This window comes from Pezoporus flaviventris, unplaced genomic scaffold (genome assembly GCF_033815535.1).
Source record: "Pezoporus flaviventris isolate CSIRO_AGI_PZ_B2104156 unplaced genomic scaffold, CSIRO_AGI_Pfla_v1 ptg000129l, whole genome shotgun sequence".
Classification (NCBI taxonomy): domain Eukaryota; kingdom Metazoa; phylum Chordata; class Aves; order Psittaciformes; family Psittacidae; genus Pezoporus; species Pezoporus flaviventris.
The window spans coordinates 2,218,681-2,240,000 of NW_026892677.1; positions in this window are offsets into that span (position 1 = coordinate 2,218,681).

Below are 21,320 nucleotides of genomic sequence, written 5' to 3' on the forward strand. Positions count from 1 at the left end.
TTTAACCTTCAAATGTGTCTTTCTACCAGACAAGGAACAAAATATTCCAGCCGCTATGAAAGATAATCATTAAGGTGATCTAACTCCAAAGATCAATAACATCTCTACAGGACCCTTCCAGGGTTTCTGTGCTGTCTTCCGTCTCATTAAAAATCATATTAAAAGATCCTGTTCAGGTAAAGGGGGATTTGACAATTTCTTCAACATTATGGAGCAAGATATTAAACATTTGTTCATCTGAGCAATACCTGGATGAAATAACTGCATAATAATGAAGAGGTTAATACATGTTTTTATAGATTTAAGCAGTTACTGAACGTATCACTAATTATAGTAAATACGAAATGCCTTTTTTTAAAGATACACACATAAGAAGATAGATTTATGAAAAAATACTCTGTTTACCGTATAAATGTTCAATTAAATTTGTATTTTTATTTATTTATTTCACCAAAATAGCAACAAACTGGAGTTAGGAAAGAGCATCCATTCTGGCTGTTCCCTACCTGGCCCACATTGGGCTCTTTTGGTATTTGGAAATGCAACTGGGGTCATGGATGGCGATGTGGATGGACAGCTTGCCTGATCCACAGTAATTCTTTGCACTCCTGTAACAAATCTTCCTTACAGAAATTCTAAATCACCTAAAAGCCTCATGGTGGTTGAAAGCACAATAAAAAGCTTGTCCTGTATAGGTCCTCATCCTGCATATCTCCAGTTCTGAGCACTAGCTCCATCACAGGCAATCACCAGCCTTTTCCTTAGGTGCAAGGAAATTTTTCCTATGATACTTTCCTATGATACATAAAGGCCCCGTGGTTGCCTTGACAGATCTGCATTGCTGTATTTCTAGGTCGGCTAAAGCATCTTCCAATCTACTGACCCTGGCAAGAAGTGATTCTCCAGCCATTTGAAAGGGACACAGCGGTTTGAATACAGTCTTACTGCAGTCTGTCAATATCTTAAGGGGAACAGAAGAAACCTGGAGAGGGGCTTGGGACAAGGGCCTGTAGGGCCAGGCCAAGGGGAATGGCTTTAACCTGCCAGAGGGTAGACTGAGATGAGCTCTTAGGCAGAAGCTCTTCCCTGTGAGGGTGCTGAGGCGCTGGCACAGGGTGCCCAGAGAAGCTGTGGCTGCCCCATCCCTGGCAGTGTTCAAGGCCAGGTTGGACACAGGGGCTTGGAGCAAGCTGCTCTAGTGGAAGGGGTCCCTGCCCGTGGCAGGGGTTGGAGCTGGATGAGCTTTAAGGTCCCTTCCAACAGAAACCAGGCTGGGATTCTGTATCTTCCTCTGCAGGGTATTGAACTGAACAGGAGATGGTACTTTAAAATGCTGTTTTATTTGCTGTAACGTAGAAAGATTACCACATGTCTGAGGTCTATAATCCATTGCCTTCTTGAGTAAACCACTGTGGACTTGGGCAATTGATGGACCCCACAAGAAGTTTGCTCCATAGGACTCATTTAGATTAGAATAAATATTAATGAAAGATAGTGATGAGGAAAGATAGATGCACTAAAAAGAGTCAGGGAGAACCAAATCCTGCATCCAGGAATTGTTTTTGCACTTAGGAAAAACACTCGTCATAACAATTTCTGCTATTATTATACCGTGATAGCTAAATTTGGCCACTGCTGAAGCATAGTTAAAATATAAATAGCATCAAGAAGAAGGAGTCTGTGGCTCTGAAATACTCAGTGAGCAGATTTGCTTCAGAAATCAATGACATTTTTACCTAAACACTTTTCAAACAAGGCTACAGTTTTGATTAAACCTGGTGCACGGACACAAGACTTTAGCTGCTTTTCGAGCTAATCAAGTGTTACACCTAAGACACAGGAAAACACTGTATTTCATTTCTACATCTTCTTTGTGACATAGCTATAAAATTTCTGCTTTTTTTTCAGCCTTACAACTCTTGCAGCCTTTGGATCTTTTTGCACCTGTGAAGGTGTTTACTCAGCTATGAACACAATTATGACATGCAATAACAGTTGCTTTTCAAACAAACATCTGGAAAGCCAGGGGTAGTGTTAATTCAGACAGTGGCAGAATTTGGGAAGACTGTTAATGATAAGAACCGTAATTCCTTTCTCTGTGCAAGAAATCATTATAAAAGACCCCAAAACCCGCAAGCTGTGCAACACCAAAGGTTTTTTCAAGCGATTGAAATATAGTCCCAACACTGTTTGAAAATACTCTAATTTATTAGCACTGTTTCCTTCCAGTCAATACACACAGTGACTGATGTTCGTGTATAAGCTTCATTTATAACAGTTACAGAACTGAACCTATGCTGGATTTATGTGCTTATCCTTCTGTTACATCAAAGACAAAATGCTTCAAGGAACACAGTTTGCATCGAGATCCCAAAATATTCAGAGAATCCTTCTGATGGATTTTAGGTACTTTTAGGTCATGTCAGTAATTTAAGTGCCAATAGTGTTTGGGAGCACATTCCTGGCCATCATTCAGGTCTTTCGTACCACAGCAGGTTGTCCCACCATGAGGGACCTTGTACTGGAGAGCAATAGGGACAGGACATCTTGTCCCACCATGAGGAGGCCTTGTCCTAGTAGAGATAACACCCTGGCCTGGGCACTGCTCTGGATCCCCCTGGGAAATCTCTTGGGACAAGGTGCCCCTCCAGACCTGCTTCATGCATCAAACAGTGGCTTCAGAGGGTCTGAAACATCACTCCTCACCGATGCCATGTTTTCTGGTTGGAAACAAGAAAAAGGGCAAACATGGCACAAGACAGATGTCCGTCCACAAGACAATCAAGCCAGGGTCTATAATAACGCTGTAAATACCCATAATCTTTTGCAGGTTTGTTGCTGTTGTTGTTTTGCATTTGGAGATTGGCTAAAAGGAGGAAAATGAGAGGTGGCACCAAATCCTGCCCACTGGGAAATGGGCTGCTCCGAGAAAGGGCTGAAGATGCCCTTCAAACCCATTCCCAGCATTGTGCAGGCAGCAATATATGTACCTTGTCTGTCCACTTAAAGGAGTTGCATTAATGTGTCTCCAATTGATGTCCCTGCTGTGGAGCTGATCCGAATACAGTAGCTGCTGTCAAGGACAGGTAAGTGGCACAAACATCAGGAACTGAAGAGATTTCCCCATGTCCTAAACATGCAGGGCTGGGCTGCGTAGCTGAGATGGCAACACATGGTGATAAACCCCTTCACATGTGAGGTCACAACTGAATTCAATCGAATTACTTGGAAAAAAAAAAGAGAAAAACATGAAATTTCAAAAGAATTAAAAAGAGAAGAAGAACAGACATAGGTTTGTAAAGCAACTGTGAAGAGGATTTAAAAATACAGAGAGGAGTCTTGCCCAGCTGCGTGGGATAAAACTGTAACTTCAGCAGAACAGAGCAAAGCTGATATGGAATAGTTTTAAATGTCTTTTCCCTCATAACTAGATTATTCAGTACAATGTCATTTGCTGCCACTGACATTTTCTTTAAAGTCATAAAGGCCTACATAGTAATAAAAGGGCTCAGAATAAAATTAGGAATATCATGTATAAATTATCTTTAACCTTAGCTTCATTTGGACTGTGACTTTTTAGACCTGATCAATTTTCATGAAACTATCCACATAAAACTGTGAAAAAATATTTGATCCTTGGCTCTCATAAAGCTCCTGTAACAAGCCTGGTACTTTCTTGGTACTTAATAGTGCTGTTGGTGTCTGTCTCTGTGGGCAATTCTATAAAACTGGGGATAATATCTGAGATTTAATGCAATTTCTCAGGGCATTGTTATGGAAAACATCTACCCGGCCTCATGCATTTTATGTTGTTTGTACATAGAACACCTTTACAGAACTTCCTGCTTAGTCTGAAAAATAACAGAGACAACTTCAGGTGTGGTTTTCTCCTATTTCCAAAAAAAAACGAGCTCTTAGGAGAGTTTTAAGGTTGATTTTTCAGTACAGCCCCTCTAAGAATATGGAGCTTGTGGCAGCAGAAGGCAGGATCCTTGTATCCTCTACACATGGGAATGGATACTGAATCGTGAAGTGTGCCTGATAGTTTAACCAAAAAGTGTTATACCCACACTGTGTAGCCTTTAAAAACATTTCATAAGTGATATTGTGCACGCCAGATGTACCTTGAGAAGAGGCAGAGGCAGCCTTGAACTACAGAGCGTTTGTCCTCTGCCTGACAGGGAATTAGGTGCCAAAATATCCTGTCAGCCAAAATCAGTGCTCGTTGGTAGTGGATGAGAAGGTTAATCATAGCTCAAGGAAACAATAAAATATACATTTAGGTTCAACTATGTATTTAAATTAGAGGCAGAGGGAAAAGTACCAAGTAGCTCCTCAATGCCCTGTGTTAGCAGGTGAAGAGCTGAAGGTAAGACTTTGCAGGGGAAAGAACTGGCAAGTCATGATTTCTTTGACCTCTAATAAGCTATTAGTGTGTTTAAGGGATATAAAAGAGCAGTACCAGCTGCAGGAGGTGCTGAGTGATGCATGTTCAGGTGAGTTCTTGCTCTGGGGAAGGCTCAGGGTGGATGCAAGTGGAGGGGAGTATCAAGACTCCCTTGCCTGGCTGGGATACAAAGGCTGGTGTCAATCCCCAGGTTACTGAGGCTCCCTTCTCTGCCCTTTAAGCCTGGATGGACCCAGATTCGGTCTAAATAGATGCAGTTTTGCTTCTGAAGAAAGTCAAGTTGCATTCAAATCTGTGTGGAAGTATTGGTAGGTAAAAATGCTCTTTTTGAGGGAAGTTTTACGTTAATGTGCTCCTGATCCCTTGTGCTTTCTGCTGTCTGGTTGTCACCCTAATACCACTTGCTGTGTTTTGTTCTGTTCTAAAATTAGAATTAATCAAGAGCTGCATTGTAAAGTGTCCAGGTTAACCTTTTCTCACATGTGTCATATTTTATGTACTAATAGAAATTCCTGTGAGTCATGTATTTGGAGACCCTGACAGCAGGATAAAAGGCAAATGCTGAGCACTGTTGTTTATTTCCTGGAAAAGAGAAGGAGGAAAGACCCATAGATTAAATGAATTTCATGTAATCCTAAATAAGAGATGGTAATTATATGTAGTTTTAAATCTCCTTGAAGTCTGCCATACTTTACCAGATATTCCTGCTCAAAGCCTTGAACAGTGTTGTGGCTGAAGGACTGACTCTGGCTGAAGCTATTGTCCTTTCTGATGTCATGTCCTGGATTATCATGGGTAAAGCACTGGCTCTTGCTTTGTTTCATCTGGGGAAAAGTAGCACCACACCCCTGATTTGCTGCTTAGCATGGCTGGGCTTGTTAATGATGGCAAAAAGCGCTCGTATTATGGAGTTATGGGCACGCAAGAATGTAGAAAAATGGGCCAAAGTCTCCAGTAGTAGACTTTCCCTTTAGGTTAAGATCAGAAGTATTTCATTAACCCTATACCACCAGGCAGGATTTCGGAAGGGAGGCTTTTCTTTGCAGGGCACGTGTTGTTCTGCGTCTTCACCTGCACAGGATGAGGTTAGTTCTACTGCTAATGTTAATTGCTCTTACGTATACCCTGGCTGAGATGAAGCAGGCTGCTACCTGTGTATGAATGTTCTATTCTTCTTCCATCAATAGATAGCCCAATATTTCTCTAACAGTCAGAAAACAAGGCTTTCTTCCTACTGCAAATCAGCAGAGAGCAAAACAGCTCTACAATGATGGATCTCTCTTCTTGTGAGCTGAAGCAAATTCTTCCCATCATCAGATTAAGCTCCACTGAAAGCCATAGTGTTTCCCCTTTTAGTTTGAAGCCCCCTAAATCACTGATGTATTTGCATGGCTGTCTTTGAATATAGATACATGAGTACACTGAGATGGAGTGTGTGAACATATGTTTACATTGCTGATAGCTTTGAACTATAAGTTCTGCTGCATATTAATGGCATATTTATGCATGGCAATTCAGGGAGCATGAGTCATTTATCTAATAAAATGTTAATTACTAGTTACTAGGTATATTTATTTACAAATTGCTGTGGAATTTACAATGGAAATTTCATCCTCTGGCCCTTTTTTCCAGGCAAAGTTCTCCACCCTTCTTCTTAATGTGATCAGTGTGATTCATGGAAAACCATGAAAGGGACTTTGTAAATTACGTGAGGTTATATCTGCTCTGTTGTACACTGTTTCAAGCTATGTTGTACCAGAGCAAACCATGCTCTAGCTGCTTTGCCTTGCAAATACAATGTGAGAAACTCTAAAAGATAACAGTCTTCCCACAGGATCTGATCATTCAAAACAAGTTTAGGGATCTTATATAAATTGTTTAAGAGGGATTTTACAGTCTCTAATTGCTTCTTTCTTCTCTTCTATGCAATGGGCTTGGATAATGGGAATTAGATATCTAGCTTTCTAAAGGACTCTATGGAATCTACTGCAGGTTTATGGCATGGGGAGGTCATAATTAACGAGTTTGACACCCCCTCCCTCCAAGGGCTGCACGTTCCAGCACTGCGTGTGCTGGAAATCCTGCTTGGGAGGGGGTTTCTGGAACTGAGATTTGGAGACAGGCAGGAGGTGTGAAAGGGGAGGTGTGTGGGAAATGTAGATCTCCAACTCTGTACACCTCGAGCCAGTTTTCCCCAGCGGTGATGCTGCTCTGGCTCTGAGATGGAGTCGGGGATTTAGAATTGCATTTCCCAGTTTCCATGGACCTCTCAAATTTATGGCACAGATTTCCTATGGATGCTCTATTGTCCTGCCAAGTGGCAACCTTCTTTAGCTTTTCCCAGCTGAAAATCAACCCCTGACCAAAGGAAATCCTCTGATTTGGAAGGAATACATCAAGAAGAATCATGAGCATCTCTGAACATTGCAATGCAGATGCACATTTTTAAAGAAACCCTGCATCAGAGTAGCAGAATTATTGCACCAGGATTAAATCTTTCATGTTTTATAGTATGGGTCCAGCAGCATTATAACCTCACCCTCTCCAGAAGACCTTAAATTCCTGTTTCTTATAAAATGTTTTTATAGGACATCGGATGGCAGTTGCTAACCATTATGGTTATGGTACTCTTTGCATGTTGTAGCCCTATTTCTAGAGGTTTAACCTGCATAATGTTCAGCGCTTAAACAATCTCACTGGCTATGCAATAAGATGTTTCAGCCCAGTGAAATAATGCCTCTGCAAGCCTAACACTTTTTATTATGACCTTTCTTATTATTGGCATTGTGTTGCTCAAAGTAGAGGTGCAGGAGCAGATGGAGCTGTTTTTAGCAATGTAACATTTGGGCAGTTGTGATTCCTCTTTTTTTTCCCCACTTTTCTTATTATTTTTTCTTTGGTACTGGTGTCACCTTTAACAAACGTACTGTGCTTCTTAATGTGCACCCAGGGTCTGTGAAAGCACTGTGAGAAAGGGCTTATCTGTGGTAGTTTGGGTGTAGTTTAGTGTGGTAGCATGATCCAAGTGTTGTCCCAGCTTTGGTGAGCATTTGATTCCCAGCATGATCCCAGGCAAGAAGGTGCTGCATCTCTTGCTGCACTTTGACAATTGGAGTGATTACAGAGTGGGTTTGATGCGTGATGCAATTTGGGGTGTCCAGATAGCACATGAGCTTTGCAAATGCTTCTGAGCAGCAAAGAGAATTGAGCAGAAAAAAAGTTTCTGGGGTCAGGGAAAAATACATGAATAAATGAGCTTGGATAACAAAGCTTATGATGCTTAAAAGGGCTGAGCCTGTTGAATTTCATAAATTGTCTCTGTTCAGAGTAAATATTTTGTATATCCACACACACATATGGCATATTTTATGATAACATTTGGGGGATAAGGAAGCGATGCAACTTAACAAAGATGGTTATTTTTATTTCATAGGATTCCAGAATAGTTTGTGTTGGAAGGGACCTGAAAGCTCCTCCAGCTCCAACCCCTGCCACGGGCAGCGACCCCTTCCACTGGAGCAGCTTGCTCCAAGCCCCTGTGTCCAACCTGGCCTTGAGCACTGCCAGGGATGGGGCAGCCACAGCTTCTCTGGGCACCCTGTGCCAGTGCCTCAGCACCCTCACAGGGAAGAGCTTCTGCCTAAGAGCTCATCTCAGTCTCCCCTCTGTCAGGTTAAAGCCATTGCCCTTGGCCTGTCCCTACATCCCTTGTCCCAAGCCCCTCTCCAGCTTTCCTGCAGCCCCTTTAGGCACTGGAGCTGCTCTAAGGTCTCCCTTTAAGGAACCTTCTCTTCTCCAGTCTGAACCAGCCCAGCTCTCTCAGCCTGGCTCCAGAGCAGAGGTATTTGGTCTTGTTCCTTGGATATTGAGAGAAGAATTATGCTCTAAGAAAACTCATAGCTTGCATTGAATATCTCCCAGCACATCTTGTATTCTGGCTGTCCTCTTTCTGCTTGTTGTGCGCCAGAAGTCTGTGATCTTCATATCCTATAAAAAACAAAAGGGAAAAGCCCTGAATGATGTGGGAACCTAAGCCTCCACATTTTCCTTTAGCACAGACAGGGTTTCAGAAATTACAGTGTCCTCACTGGGCTTCAGATATAGTAGAGGGTAAAAGATTTCAAAGGCAGTTTTAATGAAAGAGAAATGCTGAAAGAAAGAACACAGAGAGCAGTGACACTATAGTTCTGCTAAATTTTACATTTAAACTAAGAGGCTAATCATAATTTATGCTGTCAAAGAAATGACCTATAAGTAAAGAAGACAAAATATGACTTGATGATTAAAGACTTTAAGAAATGTTCTCTATAGTTATGTCAGTACTGCATGTTACTGTATACGTAATCTAAAGGAGTGTTTGAAATGTCTCCTAATTATATTTGGAACCTGGACCATAATGTCCTTGGGGAAATATTTAGTGCATTGCAGTGATGTGGCAGCTTCCCTTCAGTGCCACTTCTGATGGAACATCTGAGTTAAAGTGCTTTTCTAAACACTTTCAGTTCTGGCTAGCAGTGTGGGATGGGCAAGGGAGGGCTTCTTCCAGGTGAGTGGGAATGATGCGCATCAGTGTCCTGGTGGAGGACCAGGAGGCTGCCATCAGCAGGGGCTTTGTTTCTATTGCTCAAAATAGCCATTGCTCAAAGAAGCACGGGGGGATTTCTTTGTTTTTTCTATTTACAGTCTTGCTGGTTGGCAGATAAATTTTTGTGGTGGCCCCAGGGCAGTAGAAAAGTGCATTTCTTAGAGCAGCATGGTTTGATACAAATACTGTCAGACCAGCATGGGTTGTGCTGTGCAGGTATGGGATGTTAGCACTCAACAACAGTGTCTGCAAAGCAGGAGGCTCAATTTAGAGTATTTGTAGCTCAATCAAGACACATGATGTTCAGGTACTCACAAGACTTTCCAGAAGTTGGAAGGTATCCTGGTTAGGGAGAGATAAACCAGTGAAAATTACCTCTTTGATCTACATAGCAGTTCCTGCTTCTGCAGTGCCACATGAATTTGTCTGTTATATCCCAGACACCAAGAAAGAAGAAATTAAATTGTGTTTGTGGTGGAGAAATCTGGTTCAAACAAGAAAGGGATGTCAAAGGAAAAAATAAAGCAAATCCTTGCTTGGTGTTTGTGTGAAAACTTGGAGTCTATCTTAGCTGAAAAGAATTAAATTTGTGTTATTCCTTTAAATGATTTAGATAATTCAGAGGTATTGCCTGATAACAGATTCATCCAAATTCAGTATGCAATATCAAATTATTTTTCCTTATAGTGATTGAAAGGGAAATGTAGATAATTTGCTCTTTCTTTAATTAAAACAAGTAAGAAGGAAATAATTTTGATCCACTGGTGTTCTTGCAGGATGGTCTAATAACTTCTTTATTTAGTTTTTTATTCTCTTTGTACAGAGAATAAAAATAAAAATAAATGTACTATGAGTGTAGGACCACTCTGAAGACAAAAAATCAAAATACCCATGATGAAAAGACATTGAAAGTCACAAAAATTCAAGCAAATTCATTTAACTTGCTTCAATTCAATGTAGGGTATTTTGTCCTTATGGAACATGAGAACTAAGCTACAGGCATTTCAGATTTTTGCTGTCCATGTGCTTTCCACTGGAGTTACTGGGCTGCTCCCACTGATTTCCATAGAGGAGGAGGAGGGTGTGAATGCTCAGCAGTCTCAACACATCAGGAAAGGTTTTTAATGAGTGGATGGGACACTTGGACAGCTTGTGCTGGAGCAACATCCTGCACAGTTTGAAACATCTTTCATGTGTGTTTTGTGCTCTCCCACACCTTCATCTGCAGGATCTCTGCCACAGTCCCAATCTTCTCCCTGCTTCCTTGGGGCTTTATGACCAAAGCTGAAACTTTGCTGGGCATGTGTGTTGCGCTGAGCCCACCAGTGATGTTGGTGGTGGCCATGACACTGAGAACTTCTGCCCTGTCCCTTAGCAAAGCCCTGCTCCAAGCAGCTCTGCCATTGCCCTTTGCCATGGACTTGGGTCTCAGGCACTCTCTGAGTGATGCAAAACATAAATGGTGAGCATACATATTTCAGGTAGAAATCCACTCAGGATTGGGACTTCTCAAGAAGGTCTTGATGAGGTACAGCATCTGATAACCATAGCATTTCTACAAGCAAATTCCTCTTCAATCCTGAGAGTCATAAGGCAAAAACATTTGTTAAAAGCTGAGAGGTTTGGGGTTTTTGTCCTTTGAACCTCTCCCCAATGCACTAGGGCATGTGCTTGCATTCCATAAGGACATATAGCACCCGGGTACATCTGCCTCTTGCTCTGAGGATGCCCAAGTTCCTATCAAGCTCCAAAACCTTCAAGTGAAATTGTATGTCAAAGTGGTCTCCTGCACTGAGTCCTGGAGATGTACCCAGGAGGATCAGGTTTCTCTTGAGAAGGTTAACTTTGGCCTGCTCTGCCTGCAATTTACTTTGAGTCTGTTTTTCCTTAGTTTTCTGGATTTTTTTCTTTTTGTCTGAAATAGCCATTTATTCTCCAGAACTCAAAACCACAAACCCTGAATTCTCTTCCTACTCCTGTTTTGTGTCTCACAGTTGAAATATGTAAATAGCAGGTGTTCCAAAGAGAACATAATTGTTTCACTATATGCCAGTGGATTTCTTCTGTTTATTGGTATCAATTTTTCAGCAGGTCCATTCCTGCAATTCTAAAACCGAAATCAACACTTAGGGCTCGTTACTCAAATGAAATAATTATTTTAATTTTTTTCATACATAATACATAAAAAAGTTGCATAAATTTACATATCAAGAAGAATCTTGATCTCAAAAAAAGGATACCCATCTCCTTGTTATCATAAGATTGTTGTTGCTACAAAACCATGGGAGGTGTGTATGCAGAAGTTATGGTTGCCGAGCAACTATAACGGCACAATTTAATGCCTAAGTACTGCAGATTTAAAAAAGAAATACAAAAGAGCACTGGCAACGTCAACAATCACCATGTTATTGCTCTTCCCCAGTAAGAGAATTATATCCTGTAATGAAAATTATTCAATATAAGGGCTGTGATATTGTATTAATTTTCTAAAATGTATTTGACTTGAATTTACTCTCAGTTTCTCAATACTCCCCAGGATCATTATAATATCATCACTGGAAGCCAACTATTTGAGCATTATAAAAAGATTTTGCAAAGAGGATGGAAAGCATTAAGGATTGCAAGTTATCTCCCATTTATATTGTTTCCAGATTTTAAAAGAAGGAAATCCAGCCTACGTTGCAGGAGGCAACTTGCCAGCAGAGGAAAATGGAGTCCTGTATATCATGCTGGGCACTGCGGTGCTCTTGGGGACTTGAATTTTGGAGTCTTGTTCCTTCTGTTGAGGACAGTATTTTGGGTACAGGATTCAGTGGTCCTGGTGTCCATGTGCACAGAGGGAGGGGAAACTCGGGTCAATGATAGGGCTCTGTTTTGCAGTTGAGATTCACCTGTCCAGTTGTACTGAACGGGGACGACTCATATGGGTGGGTTGGGTTTGTTTTTTTTTTTAAGGTTAAATTAATTTTAAAATTAAATGAGATGAAATCAAATTATATATTTAATGTGTACAGCAGGGGAAAAGAAAACTTAAATTTTTAAGGCTTCAGCATCATCTACATAGAACTCTTCCATGGGAATTACTCAAGGAGGTTTGATTGAATCTATAAACCTTGAGCAAAATCCCTGTTTTACTGGGAGGCAGAGTGTGGCCTGCAGTGATTTCACAGGGGGACTGAGTGGTTCCAGCATGCAATCCCTTCTGCACCCCCATGAGGTATTCCTGTTGTAGAGGGATACTCACTTCAGGGTAGAGGACAAGACCAGGATGGTGCTGCCCCCCTTGCATATCTGTCACAGAATGATGTGTCAGAGCCTGGGTTTTAACAAGATGGAGATGGAAGGGAATTCTGTAATGTTAAGACAGCAAGTGTTCATGAAGTAAATTGTTCTATATATTATTCTGAGCTAAAACATTAGATATCTGAAGTTATTTAAATAGAGAAATCCATGGATTCTCAAATGAGAGGAACCTGTAAAAGAGATTAGAAAGTTTATGCTTTGTTTTGTTCCTGACTGTATCAATGCTCATGTATGTTGCATAAGTCTATAAACACAGCAATGTTTCAGCTAGTTTTTAATAAGGGTAGTAATTACTGTTGGCTAAATATTAGTCTAATGAAGCTCTTTATATCTGAAACTTCATCTCACTTATGCCAGCATCATTCAGTGTTCAGTGATCCCACAAAATTAATTTAGATTGTCAATAGCATCATGCTGTTCTCATACTGGTAATTTAGGTAACAGCATATAGCCTACCATAAGCAAGGAAAAGGAGAAGTTGCACATACTGAGTGAGGCTGATGCCACATTTTTGCAGCAACCTGGGACCTGTTTGGCATGTTTCACCTGTTGTTGTGAAAAGCTGGACAGACGTCCCCGTGTTTCCTTAACTCATAGAATATGATTGTATCTGCAGGGTTCTAACTTGATTTTGCATGCATCTCAAACCCTAGCAGCCTCAAAGTTTGGCCAGTTCTTGTTTCAGCTCAAGTGCTAGCTCATATTTCTGCAGTCTGCCAAGTCTGTCTACAAAATGAAAATACAAGCTTTAAAACATATGGAACTGGAGCAGAGTACTTTTACCTTGGATTTATGTATTGAATATTACACAATGGGTAGAGAAGTGCACTGGAGGTCTTCTTCAGCACTGTTTGCATGAGTCTGTTGTACCTATCCTTGTCCTTAACCAAGGAAGGTTTTCCTTTATTTTCCTAAATGTTTTCCACTCCAGCAAGACACCCTTGCTTGTCGCCCTTTAGGGAGAACCTCCCTTTCCCCCCTCTTGCCCCCCTTATGGGTGTTCTGCTGCCCCGGGTTTCTTTTGGAGGACTTTTGCAAGGCGAGATGGTTGTCTTGGCTCTTGGGCATGAATCCAATGCAGCTCTGATGAGCTGATGCCCAGGGCTGGCCTTCCAAAGGAGCTGATGAGGCATTAGCCCCAGCTGTTGTGCATCCCTCCTGGCTGGGGTGTCGGCCAAGAGGCTGCAAGGTCTTTCTCCCATGAATGTATGGGACATCCTGGACATGCCATGCGATAATTGTGAAAACATGGGTGGAAAAATAGCCCAAGGAAGAATCTTTGTAAAAGGAAATTACAGAAAGTAGCAGCAGCATTAAGAGAGTGTCAAGAATAAAGGACCTGAGATGATTTCACATTTCCTAAGTGGGAATGTGATCATAAAATGTCTGTGTTGTATTGATCACGTCATGGCAAAGCCAAATCCCAGCTGTCTGAGATGGCTCTTGTCAGGTCTGTAAATATTTTCCAGGGGGTGTTTTTAAACCCCATATTGGTTTTAGTCTCTTAGATATTCACTTACGTGTGTGGAGGGCTGGGGTTGTTATTTTTCCTTTCTCATTTTTTTTATTGCTGAACTATTTGGCTTCTCTGCTAGGGCCAATATAAGGGTTAATTAGGTAATTTTTATTTGGGTTGCAAATCCCCAGTGCCTAATCCTAATTATTCAGAATTAACACCTACTATAAAAAGTCTATTTCATAACTTTTCCTTTTTTTTCTTTTCCTGGCTAGATCGCAAACACAGTTTTGCAAGAAAAATATGTTTCTAATAATATGCTATCATTTTCATATTTTAGTATAATAATTAAGCTGGTCCTACTTCTAAAAATCCAATTTTCATAAATGAAGCATCATCTAAATATTTAATTGCAGAGAGCAGATATTTCGGAGCAGGTGTTTTAGGAGCTGGTAGGTGTTCCTGACATGTTGGCAGCTGTTGGCTCTACATCTGCTTTACAACTGCGAGGCTGGGAGGTTTTGGAGCAGTAGTTGTTAGTGGGGTTTGCAGGGGTGGGTGAGGCTCACATGTGGGTCAATGCATGGTGCTATACTCGACCCTGCAGCCCTTTCTCAGCCGGGGCTCCCATTCGCATCACGATTAAAGACGGGTGAGGTGCCTTTTAGTATGATAAGTGCCCCACAAAATTAGTTCAGAATCAGGCTGTTGTGAAACATAATCTAATCACTTGCACATGGGTTGTGGTTTCTATAACTGTTTTTAGTTAACACAATGCAGTTTGCTTTCATCGTAGGCTTCTGGTTTGTGGGTATGCTTGTGTGTACTTCTAATGACCTTCCTGAGGACCTTTATTTCAAAGCTGTTGACAATACCCAAGTTGGAGCTGAGTCCTGCAGCAATGATGCTCAGCCTTTAGCATCCCAGCCCAGCAGTGCAGGCTGCTGCAGAGATCAGGCATATGTGCCCCTGCTCTGCGGCTTCCCACAGACCCAGGATGCCCATTAGCCGCTTCATAGCCATGGTCTTAAAGCAGGATAATCTGTGGGAAAACAAATAGAATAAAACCTATGAAATAATGCTTAAGACAGGTTGCCAGTATTGTGTGGAAAAATCACTTCAAAACTCAGGAAAAAGGTTTCTGATTCAGGAGACGTTCTGGTAAGGATGGTTTCTCTTGGTAGTGAATTGCATGGAAAGCAGCTACTTGACAAAAAAGTTCAGGGCCAAATCCTTTGTTAATTCCCTGCAGATTTAAGCAGGGACATGGGACAAAAGGCTCTGCCTCTGAATAACCCCACCATGCACTAAGAAATGCAAGACATGCAAACCGATGTTCCTCCCCTTTATAACTCTCATGGGGAGATGGACATACCACCGAATACCCTGGAGGCAGAGCACCAAGGACTGTCTGTGGCCTTCAGTTGTGTTAAGATGTTTGGCAGCTTCTGATGTCGGTCTATGAACTCTGATTTGGGGGAATATTCCTGAATTTGTAAGCAATGAGAGGTTAATAAAAATTCTTTGAGGTTGGATATATGCCTGATATGCTGTAAAACATACTGGAGATTTGGCTACCTTTTTTCTTTCTCTTTTTTCCCTTCATAATTTTAATGAGAAAGTTTTTTAAAAAGATTGTTTATTGGTGAACCTTGAAATCCTGCTTTAGTTAAGCCCACTATTAAAAATAAGTATATAAATATATATTTTTTGCTTTTAATGCTGAATATGGCTCAGGTTTCTCAGTGCTGAGTTTAGGGTGGGTGGGGAGGCTACTGGATTTATTTTGCCTGCAAGTTGCATGAATAAATATATATTTTCTTTAAATCTCATTTTCCTTGACTGTGAAATGAATTTAAATGAACATATTAAATAAGCAGATTTGCCAAGTAGGATTTAGATTATTTTCCAATACCTACAGTAGATTTTTTTTCCTTCTGCCCATCCTCTGATGCCCCATCGCGTTCCAATGGCAGTGCCTAGGTGCAGGCTAGGCTGGGGCTGTGCCTTTGGGAGCTGCTGCTGGCAGCACAGGGCAACTCCTGGTGTTGGAAATTCAGACAGTACCTGTTTCTTCTCCCTCTATTGCCAATGGCAAACTCCTCCAACTTTAAAACATCACAGGAGGGCTGTTGTATCCACTTGTGGTGTCCCAACCTGTCATGCTGGGGAGATTCCTGGGATTTTGGGTTTGGTTGGTTTTGGGTAACCTCCAGCAGCTTCATGGTTTGCAGCAGACTTCTGAAATCTGGTAGGGAGGAAGTCTTCAGGCCAGAGGAGTGCCTTTTCTGGGTCCCACAGAGTGACTTTCAGGTTTAACAGAGCTATAAACTGTGTTTTAAAAAAACCCATTTCCGTCCCCTGGCTCCTGGGCTGCAGGTGGGTTTTGGTTAAATGCCAAAATTGTGACCCTAATCAAGGGGCTGGACATTGGTAAATCATGGGTCCAGCATCACCCTAACACCTGCATAGTGCTCCAGCATTCCTGAACACCCAGGTGCCTTCCAGGGTGCGAAGATTTCCATTTCACCATGAAAAGAAGGTGAGCAAGCATGAGAGACAGGGAAAAGCAAAGCCTAGGATCAGGGCTGAAGAAATTCATTCTTTTAGATAGCTCTGCCCAAGTTGATTTGTTTTATAGATTTCCTTAGAAACTAAATAAAACAGGAAATGACATAAAAATTATGTTAAGAGGAAGTTATTTAGTTTGCATAGGCAAGATCTGTATGTTAAGGAATGCCAGATTTACAGTTACACATGTCTGCAACCTTATTTCTACTCCCATGAGTGTATGCATTACACTACAATCTTTAACTACATAATCATGTAATATTTTCCCATTGCCTCTCTTTTAATGTTAGCGGTTGGATACATAAGTGGGAAGAATCAGGATTGCATGGGCAATTGTAAATATGGCATTTCTTAACTTTCAAGCAGTTGGCTTTGCAATTGAAATAACTTTCTTCAAATGTAATTTTTTTGTATGTAACTATATATATACAGTGCTGAATGCTGGAAAGCAGTGAGGATTACTTTCAAGCTTTTGGAAACTCCTTAATTTCCTTCTAGCAATGAGCAGGAGACATGGCATTCTTTTCTGTAGAATTCCCAATGAAATTGTCCATTTTTTTCATAGCCCTGAATAAACATCAAAAAAAAAAACTGGTTAGGAAATATTGTAAATAATTATCCTTGCATATTTTTCATCATTAAATACAAAGTACATTGTTGGAGCAGTAAGTTTAATGCCGAAGAAATCGGGCTTTAATGAACATATACTGACATGGCCTCACAATCTTGCTTCATCTCCCCTATTAACTTCCTAGCACCCAGGAAACCTTTGGCTCACTGCCTAAATAATGGAAGAATAATTAGACTAGTAACTGAAGAATGCCAAGTCAAACTTCTAAGGAACTTATATTTTACAACCACTCTGAAGCACGTTTCCCACACTGCCTGGCATGGTGGTTCTTGAGGAATCCTTTTTTATGTTTTCAAGAAAAAATAGTGGGTCAGGGAGGCACCAAAATAAACTTGATATTTGTCTTGTAAAATAGATACAGATATATAGATATATGTCTTATAAGTCTTTGAAGGAAGTGTGAGGAAGTGTAATTTATCCTGTTTTGTGCTCTCCTCAGACCTGCTGGCCAGCCCTGCTCTACCTTTTGAGTGGGGCTGGATATATAATCTAGGATGTTCAGACATCTCTCAAGTATCTGCATCCCACAGGATTATAATGCTAGAATAACATATTTCACCTTCAATTTACTTTGTTTTTACAATTTAATTCTAGATGTTTAAGACCTGCAGCATTCTATTTTAATTAATGTAGGTGTTACAGAGCTAGAGAAATATGTTGCACTAAGAACTGAAATTTTCTATTCAAAGGAAAGTCATAACTTAGCAGTGGTAGCTGCTTTCTAACTTTGATCCATCAAACTGTCGTGGTTTAAACCCAGTTAGCCATAAGTCATGCAGTCACTCTCTCGCTCCCCCCTTTTCTTCACCCCGACTCCTGAAGGGATGGGAAGGAGAATCGAGAAGAATGCAACTCCCATAGGTTGCGATAAGAACAGTCCAGTAACTAAGGTATAACACAAATCATTGCTGCTACCACCAGTAATAATAATGATAAGGGAAATAACAAGGGAAGAGAATACAACCGCTCACCACCTGCCGACCGATACCCAGCCGGACCCCAGCAGTGAACTTGCCCTTCCGGGTAACTCTCAGTTTACGACCTGGGCGTGATGTGCTGTGGTATAGAATACCTCTTTGGTCAGTTTGGGTCAGGTGTCCTGTCTCTACTTCCTCCCGGCTTCCCCTCCTCCCTGGCAGAGCATGAGGCTCACAAAGTCCTTGGTCAGACTAAAACATTTGAGCAGTAACTAAAACATCGGTGTTATCAGCGCTGTTCCCAGGCCGAAAGTCAAAACCACAGCACTGCACCAGCTACTAAGGAGGAGAAAAATGACTGCTACTGCTGAACCCAGGATACAAACAAAGTTTTGCTGTAGAACAAGTTCCTCAGTGGGAATTTCCATATAGGAAATCAATATCCATCAATACCTGATGGATGAAGAACTGCTTCTTGCACTGTCAGTTCCCAGGCTGGGGGCTCATCCAGCTCTCTGTAATAGCAAAGTTGGTGGAGGCACCTCTCAGTGTAGAACCAGTCAGGGTATTTCCAGGTGAGGTTTTAGGAGAAGATTTTCCCTACTCTTTCTTGCTTCCTTATATCCAAGAACTATATCCAAGTATTCTGGAATATTTGTGTCATGTATATGCTCACTCTTTCCAGTTGACAATGACACTTAACTGAGTGTTATTCCCACATTTTGTTCAATGCTGTGGGATGCCAGATCAGGTTAATGCTGTTTTGGTTTATATTCATAAATGTTTGCCTACAACTCTGAAGTCCAGGAGCTCAACTTGCAGGCTGAGAAACAATGATAGCCACAGAGTCCTTATTTTGACCAGTCAATCATAGAACAAAAGCATGAGGGGAAGAATGATTTAAGGGAGCTTTGTGCAACATTGCACAGATGCTAACATAAGGAGCCTTCCTATTTAAGGAGACACAGCTAGTGTTGCCTACTCTCCAGCATAAGGTTTTTTCATAATGTCACTTCATCTTTCAATAATATTAAGATGTGGAACCATATTCCAAGTGTTTAGTGTCATGGGAAATGAAGTGGAATGTTGGTAATTTCTACAGCAGCAGAGTAAGGGGGTGGGGGGGTGACGTGACAGCATTCCAACCAATTACTAGTTTCAGGTGGTACTTCTATATTTAAATTTCTTCCCAGTTACCTCAGCATAATTAATAAATGATACCGCTTCATATTTCCAAGGAAATCCAGACAGCTGTACCACATATCACTCCTTTCTTTAATACGCTGTAAAAGTTCCTCCTCCACACAATCTATTCTGTTGTTGTAATTAAGGATCTGCATCAGGAAATGCCATGCTTCAAACCTGAGTTTACTGCTTGCTTGACAGACTCCTACAGCTTCCTTCTTCAGAGCACATTTCCATCGAAAATGCCTTGTGAAACCAGCAGCTTGTTCTCACTAGGACCGGCTTGATATGTAATGAGGATGCTGGTTTTAAATATGATATTGAGGTCATATTTGTGCTATAATACAGGGTATATTTTTTGTCAGTTGTATGGATAATGGGGCATAACACGCTAATGTAGTCCAAGACAGATGTGGAAGATCAATTTCTGTCCTGGTTTTGGTGCTCCGTGTATGTGCGTGGAGCATTAGGGGCATGGAAAGTCTTAGTTAATACCCTGAGATAGATTAGAAACATGCCTGTTTGTCACCACTGCAATCAGGCCCTGCATGGTAGATTTTTATTTAATACAGTGGCTAATGATCAATTTTTTTAGAATAAAAAACATGCACATTTACATGCCCTTATCTGCACAGCTGTAGTGTTTCTGAATGCTTAAAATCAGCCTTAGTCCTTTCTCTTATATGCTTCACACCAATTTTCATGTGACTTGAACAAAGGAAATTGTGAGCTGATTCTTGTGATGCCCCAGAAACGCACAGAGGCTGTGAAAGGTGTTTGTGCAGGAGGGTGAGATACAAAAGTGCTTCCACGAACCCAGGCTATCTTTCGTCTGCTTGGCCTATGCATGATGCTGGAGCCTTCCCAGCTTGCTTCAGCCCCAGGAAAACAGCAGGTTTTTGGTGAAGCTATGCTACTTCCTTTCTTCCCCATGATCACCAAAGGAACAGTCCCAACACTGTTGCAACCCCTTTGTCCAGCTTCTGCTGGAGCATTGGTGCTACCCAGGGACGTGAATGCTCCATCCCTGGCAGTGTTCAAGGCCAGGTTGTACGAGGCCTTGGGTGCCATGGTTTAGTGTGAGGTGTCCCTGCCCATGGCAGGGGGGTTGGAACTGGATGATCTTAAGGTCCTTTCCAACCCTAACTATTCTATGATTCTACTTAGCCCCACTTTCACTGTAGGAAGGGTATTTGCTAGAGGCAAGAGCATTTTGTAACGCAGTCAGGTATGATATCATCTTTGTTTGGGCACCAGAAGAGCTCAGAGCCTTGTGTGCGTTCCTTGGGGGCATGGAGGAGAGCTGGATGCTCCCAGTGCACCCCATGTCTTGGTACCACCTGCCTGCACGAGCAGAAGGAAAGGTGACTAACGTCATGCTTAAAAAGAAATTCCCCTTCTATTATTAATGAGAGAGTCCCGATGGAGAAAAACATTGTCTTGATCTCTCTTTTAGACGTATCTAATGCTCTGGTAATTGTGGTATTCGAATATCAGATTGTCTGGTTTTCCTCTTTCTGAAAACAGGAGATTTTTCTGTTGTATTTCTGTCCACCTATTGCCATCTTATTTTTCCCACTACCCTATTAGCCCCTATTGTGCTTCATGCTCTGCTGCATCCTTGTCTTGTCTTCCTTAAGGCCTCAAATTATTTTATACACGAAAGATGTTATGTCCTTATCCTTAGTTCTTCTTGAGTTTTTTCATCCTGTCTTTCTTTTCTGCTGCAGGCTTCCTAGTCTGTCTTCTTTTGATCTAGTCCTTTACCCTCACAGCTGACATTTGGAACACTTTTTGCTGGTCTATCTTCTTCAGCACCTTTCTCCTTTTCTCATTTCACTGAATTCTTTCTTTTTTTTCCCCTTTTTTTCTCCCTGAAAACACTATTTACTCCTGTTTTTCCACCCTGTTCCTACCATGGCCAAAGCTTGCTCACTATCTCAGAGACCCAGGACTTGGGACAAGATCACTTGAACCACCAGCCAAAGGTGCCACAAGGTTTGCTCAGCAAATTTGGCATCTGCTGGAAAGCTGTGGCCAAACGAGGGAGCTGGTAGCTGGGGCCATTGGGTGCCCCTGACACGGCTCTGGGCTCACACTGCGGACTTGTGTTTCACCGAGTTCTCATTTGTCATTGTTAGTCCTTCCTTCCTCATTAGATAATTATCATCCATGCCACCTCCCTTTTCTAATCATTCCTTGAATGTTTAAATTATCGCTACATCATTCAGATATATCTTTGATCTCCTCAACACAGTTTGATT